This window comes from Pseudopipra pipra, chromosome Z, assembly GCF_036250125.1.
Source record: "Pseudopipra pipra isolate bDixPip1 chromosome Z, bDixPip1.hap1, whole genome shotgun sequence".
NCBI lineage: Eukaryota > Metazoa > Chordata > Aves > Passeriformes > Pipridae > Pseudopipra > Pseudopipra pipra.
This window is the reverse complement of record NC_087581.1, coordinates 40,727,460-40,740,022: the sequence shown is the minus strand read 5'-3', so window position 1 is coordinate 40,740,022 and position 12,563 is coordinate 40,727,460. Positions and strand designations below refer to the sequence as shown.

General features: G+C 38.6%; 1 long non-coding RNA gene across 2 annotated transcripts; it reads right to left on the bottom strand.

Annotated features, from left to right (window-relative positions):
- Window positions 1–7,122: 7,122 nt before the first annotated feature.
- LOC135406753 (uncharacterized) lies at window positions 7,123–11,993 on the bottom strand. 2 transcript variants are annotated; one of them, XR_010426462.1, is made up of 2 exons: window positions 11,946–11,993; window positions 7,123–7,273 (listed from the first exon to the last, which is right to left on the bottom strand). It is a non-coding gene; the product is annotated as an uncharacterized LOC135406753 (long non-coding RNA). The 2 variants fall into 2 exon arrangements; XR_010426461.1 differs by lacking the exon at window positions 11,946–11,993 and adding an exon at window positions 8,767–9,699.
- Between the last annotated feature and the right edge of the window lie 570 nt (window positions 11,994–12,563).

Below are 12,563 nucleotides of genomic sequence, written 5' to 3'. Positions count from 1 at the left end.
ATTCAGAAAGCCCTTGGACTGCTTGATATCCAAGGCTGGTAAATTTCCTAGTCATCAGGGCTGGGCTTCGCAAACGAAGATTTGGGAAGGGCTCTATCCACATTTGTTACAGGCACGCTGGTGGCTAAAAAGCCCAATACGAGTTAGACATGTCCGATTGCAAAAGGCACAGCAGAAAGACTCCTTAGGTGGTATATTCTGCAAGGCACGATTCTTTCTGCGTTGTCTTTTCTCCTCAAGAGTGATCCTGCATGCGTTCTCAAAGAAAGCAGCAGCGTTATAGATGGTGTGTCTCCAGGCCTCCCAATCTGAGGCCAGAGTAGACCAGTTATGTTGATCAATATGGCCAAGGTTGAGATGTTGTTTCAGGGAGTCCTTGTATCTTTTCTTCGGGGCTCCTCTCATGCGGCAGCCGGTGGCAAGTTCACCATAAAGCAAGATCTTAGGGAGGCGATGGTCCTTCATCCTTGAGACGTGTCCTGCCCAGCGCAGCTGTGTTCTCATCAACATGGCCTCAATACTTGTGACTGCTGCTTGTTCTAGAACAGATGTATTGGTCACATAATCTGACCAGTGGATGTTTAGGATTGTATGGAGCCAGAGTTGATGGAAGCATTCTAGGAGTCGCAGGTGGTGGTGGTAGATGACCCATGATTCAGATCCATATAAGAGAGCAGACAGCACTATGGCTCTGTAAACACTGATCTTTGTACTTTTCTTCAAGTGTTTATTACACCAAACTCTTTTATGGAGTTTTCTGAAAGCTCTGTATGCCTTTGCTAACCTGTTGTCTATCTCTCCATCAATCTTACCATCTGAGGAGATGAGGCTACCTAGGTAATTAAACTGCTGGACTGATTTGTGCTCTGATTGGCCAATGGTGATATGGGGATAATGGAAGACTTCCTTCCTACTGCTGACCTGAAATACGGCAATAGTAACTTCTGTTTGTTCTCCCAGTTCTTTTTTTTCAATAGGCCTTCGGTGATTTTCCTGTTTGGATGCATTTCCTGTTCTCCCTGACACTTTCTTGCTATGATGGAATTTTGTTGGGAATCTTGTAATTCTCATGTTTGTACTTTGCAAGCTGTTGCTCTGCTGTATCTCATAGTGTTGTGTTCTGCTGGGACACTGGAGGAGATGCACAGACAACGAACTGTGTCCATACTTCAATTGCTAAATTCACAGTGACAATTTTCTTCACACTTCTTCATGCAAACATGCAGAGCAGTTGATAAGTGCTACTCACCTTCTCAGGTGGACATGTCAGTCCACAAGGAATTCTCTGCTGCTTGCAGAAGTCTCTGGAAGAAAGTCTGAATGGTGATGTCTTTGGCAGCAGCAGTTGCAGAAGTGATGCAAGTGAAGGGGACATTTACATTATCATTTTATAAAAAATCAGTACATTTATCCCCATTCTGCATAAGAGAATCAAAACCAAGCAACCTGGTCTAGTGGCAGGTGTCCCTGCCCATTGCAGGGGGTTGGAACTGGATGAACTTTAAGGTCTCTTCCAACTCAAACATTTCTCTGATTCTGCAATTCTATGATTTTTCCTCATCAGCTTCTCAGAAGACCTGCAGAGAAAGTTCCAAGTGACATAGTCTGCTTTCCATGCCAGAAGGTCAGCACAGATGTTTGGGAATGGAAGATCAAATTTACAACCAGGTGAAGAGTGGCAGCTGAGTCATTAATGATTCTCTAGAAACTGCTGATAAAAATTTATGAGATCGGCTCCTTTTCTGCTGGAGAGAAAGTCACTGAAATGACTTGCTCTGTGCTAAACTCAGTTTTAAGTGTTTTGTTGTTGTTATTGTGGTGGTTTTTTGTGGTTTTGTTTGTTTGTTTGTTTTGTTTTTTTTGTTGTTGTTGTTGGTTGGTCAGTTGGTTTTGTAGGTTTTTTTGTTTGTGTCTTTCTCTGTTTCGTAGGTTTTCTTCCTTTTTTCATTAGCTTCTGGTAAATTTTTTCACACCAACTGCTTCGCTGGGGTGGAGATGAGTTTTTCAGCTTTTGCTGAATGCTTGGCTTAGACCTTAATGGCTGTCTTGCCAGGGTGGGGGGGTAGCGAGAACTTAGGTTTTGGTATTCTTTTTTTCTCCCTCAGAGGGAAGGATGGGGTTTCGGTGCAGAACTCATGGGGTGAGGGGCTTTTTTGTTTGTTTTTTGTTCTTTTGTTGTGTTACCTATACACATATATCCTTTAATAAAGGGCTGTTATTTTTTCTTTCTCCACATTTCCTCAACTGAAGACTCTTAATTTCAGATTTACAATTGCTTAGAGGAGGAAGTTCGGTTTTCCTCATAACTCATCCTCCTTAGCAAACACTTCTGTCTTGTTAAACTGAGACAGTCTGGCATGGAAGAAACTTCATTCAGTGATTGTTAATGACAAAATATAGTGCTATCAAATGAAATAGAAAGGGTGATTAAGAAGATTGGTACAAGAAATAGGCATGAAGAAACATTATAAATATTTACTTATTGTTTTCCATTGTAAATTTTATTGTCTTGTTTTTGAATAGAGCTAAGGACTGATATGTTACATATAGATCCCATTTACATTAACCAACTTTTAGGAATCTATTTAAATGAAATATGCCTTCAAGGAGGAAATCAACCCACAAGACTGACTATGAACTCTGTGAAGTCATTATTCTTTATATTTTTGAAAAGCACATTGATCTTTCATTATAATAATTTATTTTAACTCCAATGAGAATAAAAACAAATCTTTAATCATGTTTGATTTTTTAAGAGAAAAGTCAAGAGGTGAACAAGTGTCAGCTTCTGAATGACTTTTACTCCTCAAATCCTACCTCCTCCCTCTGGCAAAGGCATCCTCAGTATTTCAGAGAAAAAAAAAAAGTAATGCACAAATAGCACTGAAAAATTGCAATTCTGGAGTGGAATCTGGAGTATCAGGTCAGTCAGACATGGGCAGGAGTGCCATTTGCTTTCCCAGCACTGCTTGAATTGGTAATTTCACACTGGCAAAGACAGGGATTCTGAGTGTGGAGAGCAATGAAAAGCAACAAAGGGAAATGTGGAAGATGAACTTCTGTTAGTGTGGTGGTAAGAGAAGAAGGATTCAGAGGAGATTTTTGTTTATTAGTCATAGGCAAAGTGGCAACACCTTTTAGATGCCCCTGTGGAGCATTCTGCTTTATCCAGACATATTTAATTTTCTGCGAAAAAAGTTAAGGAAGAGAGTTGACAGGAAGGGACAAAGGAAATAAAGAGAAGATCAGAAGAGATAGATCTGTGTGCTGGATTGAGAAAATGACCACCAACATGTGAGATTTATCTCTAAACTGGTACAAACCAATCCTATCTCTCTTCTACAGACATGTTAAACATTTAAAGCTACAGGACCAGTCTATTTTTCTTTTCCTTTTTTTTTTATTTTCACTTTTCCCCAGGGATCAGTGTTGGGCCCAGTTTTGTTTAATATCTTTATTGATGATTTAGATGAGGGGATTGAGTCCACCATCAGCAAATTTGCAGATGACACTAAGTTGGGGGAGAGTGTTGATCTGCTGGAAGGCAGGAGGGCTCTGCAGAGGGACTTGGACAGGCTGGAGAGTTGGGCTGATTCCACCAGGATGTGGTTCAACAAGGCCAAGTGCCGGGTCCTGCACTTTGGCCACAACAACCCCCTGCAGCACTACAGGCTGGGGACAGAGTGGCTGGAGAGCAGCCAGGCAGAGAGGGACCTGGGAGTTTGGATTGACAGGAAGCTGAACATGAGCCAGCAGTGTGCCCAGGTGGCCAAGAAGGCCAATGGCATCCTGGCCTGGATCAGGAACAGTGTGGCCAACAGGTCCAGGGAAGTGATTCTTCCCCTGTACTCAGCGCTGGTGAGGCCACACCTGGAGTGCTGTGTCCAGTTCTGGGCCCCTCAGTTCAGAAAGGATATTGAGGTGCTGGAGCAGGTCCAGAGGAGAGCAATGAGGCTGGTGAAGAGTCTTGAGCACAAGTCCTGTGAGGAGAGGCTGAGGGAGCTGGGGTTGTTCAGCCTGGAGAAGAGGAGGCTCAGGGGAGACCTCCTCACTCTCTACAACTCCCTGAAAGGAGGTTGTAGCCAGGTGGGGGTTGGTCTCTTCTCCCAGGCAGCTATCAGTAAGACAAGAGGGCATGGTCTTAAGCTCTGCCAGGGGAGGTTTAGGTTGGATATTAGGAAGAAATTCTTTACAGAAAGAGTAATGAGGCATTGGAATGGGCTGCCTAGGGAAGTGGTGGATTCTCGTCCCTGGAGGTTTTTAAGATGAGACTGGATGTGGCTCTTAGTGCCATGGTCTAGCAACCACGGCAGTAGTGGATTAAGGGTTGGACTTGATGATCTCAGAGGTAATTCACTTCGTGTGTATTATAAGGTAGCAATGTCCCAGAACCCTTCACAGCCAGACACTGCAATACAGGGAGTCTTGCTACATGTCACCATTTCAGACACAAGTCTTAAAATGTGGGAAAATTACCATTTGTAAGAGTTTGTTACAGAGATTTATTCGCAGAAAGTGGAAAGATAGGTTTCATAAAAAAACAAGGCCTCTCAATATTGTGAGACATTTTTGTTGTTGAAAGAGGTAATTTAGCAAAATAGAAGCCTTTCATGAGAAAGTGCTTGTTTCAGTTAGGTTCTCAGGAAACGCTTTTGAAAACAGTGGTTTTTATAATATGTTCTTGCCTTGTTTCAGTGAAGGTTTTGATTGTGTTATCTGAAACAGAATTTAAGTGCATGATACTTAGAAATTTAATGAGAAGTGAAACTGTAATCTTCGCAAAACTCCATAACATTGAAGAGGATTATTTGGATGTCAGTAGAACATTCTGAGTAATTCAAACTGAAAATGCACTTATTTTATCAGTTCAGAAAATTTCATCTGAACTATTGGTCATGAGAGGAAAAAGTAATTTCCTGCTCAGTGCCAGCATAACACCTCCTTCAGAAACTGTGGTCCTGGAGCTACTTGTCTGATGCACAGAATGGAGCATTTCCATGCAAGAGATCTATCTGGTGCCTAATGACCCAATGAATTGAGTAATGATTTCAAAATAACAAACACATTTTCCTCTATTTTATGACATTACAGTGAAATCGGGAGTAATTAAAATACAAAGAAGTCATGAGGCTTCCATTGCTCATCACTTTGCAAGCTGATTTTCCCTGACTTTTTCATCCCTGCTTTCTGTTTTCTGTCAAGTAAGAGAGTTCTTTAAAGAGACCAAGGTTGCTCATTCAAACTCAGCCTCAGGGCAGCTTCCTGAATAAAACTTAGACCCTCATATATTTTACTAACAATTTATTCTACATCACTAGTAGATGATTACCTTTGATACATAGTTTAAAAAAAACAACAAGGTTTTGGTCTATAATAATTTACAAAACTTTCAGTTTGAATTAAAGATAACATGATCATGGAAAAGCAGCTGAGGATCACAAAGCTTATAAATTTTTAAACACTTTCTATTTTCAAAGTGTAGACAATGTATTTTTATATTAGCTTTGTGTAAATCTATATGGACAGCAATCATGGTTTCATTTGTCTATGTAAATAAAATAGTTACTGTTAAGATATGTATGATTCCATATATCTACCTTATTTTCTTATACAGGGTTGGACAGAATAATGCATGTGGAAAAAATGAATAATGACATAGAGTAAAGGAGAAAAGAGTGAAAGCGATATATAGTTGCAACTTTCATTTTTGATGCATAATCATAACTTTCATTTTGAGAAGAATGAATAATTCATTTAATAGCTACACATCTGTAGATGCCTAAGTGATACAACCAAGTAATTACACACCATGTAAATAGAGCAGGAAATAGCAGCATAGCTGCAGTAAGTTAACTGCTACTTTTGCATTCACCAACATTCGTTCTACCTTTGTTAAAGCGATGTGTGTGTGTGTGTCTGGTCCAAGTGAAGGACCCTTCCTTTCAGATTCTGAGTTTGTGCCTGGCTCAGGTTGTAAAAGCTTAAAAGTTTCTTTCAAGTGACTGTTTTTTAGTCTGTGTAAAACCAATTTTATGGTCAATGCCTAATTTTCTTTAGACGCGGTCTTCTAAAAAACAAAGCAGAAATTGTTATCTCAACTAGCACCCACAATACCTGTTTCCAGCAACTGAACAAACTAATTATTCCATCTTGGTGATCAATTTTTCACTTGATACAATGGAAGTCTGATCTTTCAGTCTTGACATTTCTGGGTTTGATCCCTAGTAGTGATTGGCTCCTGTGTGTCTGTGTGGATGACAGGTTCAGCCAACTAAAAATTCAGGCATTTACATTTATGAATATTGTTAATGTTCTCCACTGTGGTTTTTCCAGCTGGGGATAAAAATATTTAGCACATAATTTCTCGGAAATTAGGCAGATTTGCACATCACGGATTCAGCACTGCAAATTACTAGCCATCCTCCACACTGAGCTCTTCCATCTTCCTGGGAAGGCAGTGACAGTCTTGCGTTATGAGCAACTACAGGACTGTCCCCTTTGCTTTCTAGCAAATTAACTTCACAGAGACACTGTTTCCCTTTCTTCTAAGCTGGCTGCTGACCTTTAGCCATATTATCTGCTGAAAAGTAGTTGAAAATATGAGCTAAAATATGCGTATCATGTCTTTCAATTTATATGGAATAAAAAAATCAAAGGAAGCTAAAACTTCTCAAAGCATTAGCTGTACCACACTCCGACTGCTATTGAGTCTGAGTAACTTAGTTATTTCAATGCTGTTAAATAATTAAGCATTCTTTCTCATGTCTGTTTTCCCACTCTGTGTTTCCAATTAAACTCTACAGAACACAGATATCTTATGTATAATTTATTCTTTCAGGAATAAGCACAAATGAATGCAAAAATCTTGGAAACTGGTTGGATTGGTGAGTAATCCTGTACAAGCATGATCTGTATCATTCCTTCTTTAACAGCTGAAACAAGTTTAGAGGAAGATAAATTCATTGTCATTCTTGCTTTGAATGCACCGTGCACCTTGTTACCTTTTATGTAAATATTTTCCAAGCCAAATCACTGTAGAAAGGAACATAAATGTGACCTGAGAGTGCTTCACCTATTGTGCCACTGTGGTCACTGCTGCAATTTATGGAAGAAACTAAAAAGTTGTATTTATTTTAGTTTTAATAACACTTCTGTGGGAGTCAGTGGTACTTCTGAGCCATAAGGTGTGGAGTCTCCTGTCAGTGGATGATGCTTTATATGAGGAAATTAGTCTTGGGTCTCCTTATTGGTAAGGCCATTCCTTCTGGTAACACTGAAACCAGACAAAAAAATTAAAACAAAACCCCAATAAATCCGACACTTCATTCCTCTGAAAAGTAACATTTTTTTTTTTAGCTGAATCATGAACACTCACAATCATGAACAGAAAAGAATGTCTGTGGGGGTATCTTTTAGTAATGCAGATCATGACTGATCTGTTTATGAGCATCACTCAAGAGTTATACTAGGAAGGCCAAATCTTGTATCCTGTAACTCAATTTTATTTTGAGATAACCTCCTTCATTTCTCTGATCTTCTCATGTAATTGGCCCTATTAAAAACAAAGTATTAAAAAATCCATACCAGTGGTTATAGTGAAAACAATATGTAAAGATGTACATTTTCCTGAATTATTTCTATGCATGGTTAGGAAAAAATAGCAAATAGAAATAGAAGAATATTCCATCAGATGGAATAACTGAAATTCATTTGTCAGGTCAGGACTTCTAGTTTTCCATATTCAGGTTTGCTAACACTTGCATTCATATTTGTCTCATTTTGAGGTAATAAAGGTAAAAGGAAGGAAGCTGTACACAAAGGCTGTCATGCACTGGTGACATGCTTTTCATATTTCTCTATTCCTAAACAAGGTTAGTTCACTGAAAGCCATAGTCAGTATTTCTGCATTCATCAAATTAGTATCAATTGTGCTTCAATAAAGAGCAAATCAGGAGATCTATCCAAGTTCTTGCTGACAATCACAGTCTGCAAATACTCAGCAACATCACTTTTATTGCTTTTATTGAAATTAATTTAATCTTTATACTGTAATTTAACTATTTCCTGAATTTATGTATGCAATTTTGATGTCATACATGTGAAATAGGTTTTTTCTGCCCACATAGAAGTAGAATAAACAAAACCATAGTAATTTATAACGAGTATCACTCCGTGCATTCAGCAGATCTGAGTCTGTAAAGCCACAGCGGCTGCTCTCCTGGAAACAGAGACCTATTTCCTCATTTTGAAAGCAAATGAAGCATGTCTTGAACATAACAGAATTGTGTTACCTGTTTTTTGTGTGTTTCCTTCTGACAAAAGCCCCCTCCATTTCTTCCCAGCTGGGATGCAGCTCCATAGTCACTCAAGGGGACGGAGGTGGCTGGTGCTGTTTTATGGTTTGCCCAGGTTTGGTGTAAGTGTTAAATTTAGTCTCGGAACATTTATTGGATCTAACTTCATCTCAGAACACTCATGGGATTGAACTCCTTGGGAGTTTTATGCAGGAGATGATGTTATTCCTGAATCCCAGTAAGAATCAGAGGTCAGCAAAACTCAGCACTATCAAGAAAGATGCACTGGGAATTAGCAGAATTAGCTGAGAATTAGCTGGAAATTTTTGGGTCTGAAATGAATTTTGATGCTTTTTCAGTGTTAATGTTTAACATTTATTCTTAAGCAGTGGTTAAGAACAGATTTCCAAGGCTCCATGCTAAGACAGTTAAGTCTCTCAGCCCTAAGTGACACCTGGGCTCCCTCTTTTACCTTTGGGCTTTGCATCCTTTCCCCAGCTCTGAGCAGCAGTGCTGTTTATTTCCTTATAGACTTCTCTTGGGGCCAATACTGCTTTCACAGGAGGCTTCAGAACCACTTCCAGTGAATGATCATCTTTTTCAGTTTCTTTTTCTGCTTTTGAGAACACCCCAGACTCTAGAGGTGGAAAGATCAATTCTGATATTTTCGACAGCAATTTATTCTGCTCAGGTGCTACTAAAAGTTCTCAGAAAGAGTTTATAATTACATTATGGTTTCGGTTCTAGTGATGTTTCTGGCAGTGAGGAACAGAGACTTGCTGATTGAAAGGAAACAATTATTCCCTCTTCCTTTCTCCAAGAATCCTGTTTCACCCTTCACGGGGAGCACACAGTGGGTCACAGCAAGTCTGGCTCTTCACTTTATGCATTGTTTAAGGACAACCATAGCTGAGCTACTGCTCTGCTCCCAAAGCTCATCCTAACTCTGGGGCTATATTTCTGGTAGTGCAAGAGAGAGGTTGACAGGCAGCAAAGCCATTCCCTGTCCCTGTGCAAGCAGCAAAGCCATTCCCTGTCCCTGTACTTGTGTACCAAAGGAATTAAGAAATATTAATAATAGAAATGTTATTTTTTGCCAGAGGCAGGGTGGTGTTTCTAACTGTGGTGCTGTAGTTTTATGACTCAGTTTTTGTACAAAGGGGAGAACTTGACATTTAGCCCAATATTGAGCTACTTTTCTTTTTTTGGAGGAGGAGGAGACTGAGGGGAAGAGGAAGTTATGGTTGATTATCTTGTATTTTTGTATGATGTGTCATAAACTGAGATAAGAAGTTTGTAGTAACTATGTATTACAAGTCTGGCACGGAGTTGCATGTTAGAAATCAGTAGCATCGTAGCATTTATCACCTTATTACAAGCCTGACAGACTGTGAGTGACAAAGTTAAAAAGTAGACTGCTGTAAGTACAAAAGGTGCAACGAACACCCAAACAGACTTCATCTTTTAAAGATTCTGAATTTCAAGGTCTAGTGTCACTATACAGGTTCGCTGGTGCAGTCATTTAAAGTAAAAGATTCCTGAATAATTCCTCAAACTCATCTTATGCCTTCTGCACATTTTAGAAAACTAATTTTTCAGGCATCATGCCTTAAAAATACTCTGATTTAAAAAAAAAAAGGTTTATAAATGGTCTAATTATTAATAGTATATATATATTTGGCTCAGTAATAGCACAACTGGCTAAAATGTTGGCATTGCCACATTGCCAACAAACCAATCCCCCAAAATTGTAGTGGAAGTACTGTTGACATCACTTAGCAAATCTAGTCCAGGATCAGAAGGAAACATGAAAACAGGACACTTATTATCAGGAAAATTAAAATTATGAGTTCTAGTTCAATTTACTATTTGCAAAATCATATTTACATTACCGATATGGTTTGAAGCTGGCTCCCTGCCAAGTCCCCAAACCTCACCACAAGACTCCCCCCCCCCCCCCCCCCACAAACCAAGGGAGAAGAGGGAAAAAAACCAAAGAGAGCTGAAACAAGCAAGAGAGGCAGCTAAAGCAATATATATAAATATATTTACACTTATATTACAGTTATATACAATTGAAATATATATACAATTTCACAAGGAAAAGGGAAAGGGAAGGGGGAAGGGAAAAAGGAACACAGACAAAATAAAATATACACGATCAATAGCCCAAGATCTAGCAACTAAAAGAATTAGCAAAGAATATCTTACTACTCTCCTTGGGACAATGGAAAGTCATGCTGGAATGACTGCTGGCAACCTCCACCTCCCAAGGTCGGCAAGGCCTAACCAGGCCTCACTCCCCAACACGACAGACTCAACAGCAGGGAAACTCGCACCTCCAAAGCCGCCAGAAGGAAAGAGCGGGAAGGCCTCTCCTCCTTTCTTCTTATAGTCTGGCTTACGTAAAAATCATACGGAATACTGGGTAATATGGGCACTTCCTTGGTTACAAACTGGTCACCAAGGAAGGCCTAGACTAAACTACCACAATTACTATATATGCCTCTGCATCTTATGCTTAGGTTACTATTACAGTTTTTTAAGCAGCACATGATTTAAAATCATATGGGTCACAGGAAGTGAATATTCATCACAAAGTGAGACGAAATATGAGGTTTCAGTCTCTAGCTTTAGTGGTCTCATGCATATTTTTCATTACTTTATTCTCAGTTCTAGTTATAAGAGTAAGATCTAACACATTCTGTTTGCCTTGTGCTAATATGTAATAAAAGTTTTGAAGCAATTTCAGCATTATGAATGCTTCTTGTCAGTATTTTGCCCAACAACTTAAAGCAGTAAAAACTTATTATACTGCATTGCTTTCTTCCTTCTTTGGATTTTTTTTTTTGGTAGTTTCCCAGACTGCCTTTAATATGCAACAGGCAGTCTGCACATAGCTTTTCATTTTCTAGCTCTTTTGATACAGCCTGCTGTTTCATGGGTATTCTTACATTTTCTGTAGCTCTAAAACTTTTCTGTTCTGAAAGTGCTTTGTGAATATCTTAATTTACAGACAACCATGTAGGGAGGCATTTTTCACTTGTGGGTTAAAAAAAGAAGAACAGAGAATTTCTAATCAATTGTTTGTATTTCCCCCCCCCTGAATTCTTAGGATTTTTCCAAGAAAAACTTAGTACATTTGAGCTGACCTGAAGCTCTCTAAAGTCAATGGAAAGATTTTTGTTGATTTTCAAGGGCTTTGGATCATAGTATATTTGTTCAGTAGACATGGAAGAAATGTATGTGACTTAGAAAAGTCTGGGAATTCAAAGATGTGTAGGTTTATACTTTCAAAGTACTCCTGAAAGGGAAAAGAAAAAAAATCTACACTTTTGATGTTGCCAAGAGTGAAATTTAACTGGAAACTGAAAATTATTTAATTAATGCAGTTCACTTTGTTGTAGACAAAAGAGGGTTACTGCACATCACCTCAACAGGACAGTTTTAAAAGTAGTTAAATGGTAGGTTCCAAGGCAATTTCATTTTCTTACTGTAGTGAACAAATTTAATGCTTGAATGTGCCCTAGAAATAGTCATCCCAAGGCAATTTTATATTCTTGTTGTTGTGAATTTTTGATGTATGAATCTGTCCTAGAAATAGTGCTTGGAACAGAATACACATCAAAATTAAAAAAAAATAGTACTTACTCTCATTTCAGACACCACTTGGAATGTAAATTGCAATCTGGAGGAGGCGAAAATGGATAATTCAGCATAGAAAGAGTCAATTTAAATTGCTTATTTTTATGGATTCCTTTGGGTATTGGAAGATTTAAAGTTACAGGAGAAAAGGAAAGAAGAAGAACAAAATGTTATGGAAAATAAATAGTACATCCCTCGATAAAACTGAGAAGACTTCAGATGTTTTAAATGAAAGCAAACTATATTTGAAGAAAGTGGACTGTTTAAATATATCTTATCCTCTTTAAATGCATAAAGTTATAATTACCTAGTAAATCTTAATCAGATAAATGATCTGTGTAAGGTGATTTGTAAAAGCTGAAAACCTGTACTACTATATGTTTCCTTTCTGACTGTATAATAATTTTCCATTTTACAATGGAATTTTATCATACTGAAGGTGAATTTAAGCAGAGGAAAAGAAGGCAAAGGAAATAGAGAATTGCTTCTGTTGCTCACACAGAATAAATAAAAAATGCACTTGTTATGCTTTTCTCCCCCCTCCCCAAAAGAAATGTTCTGCAAGGCTTTTGAGATGCAAGTTGCAAAAACACAGTATTAAGATAGTTACGTGATTTACATGGG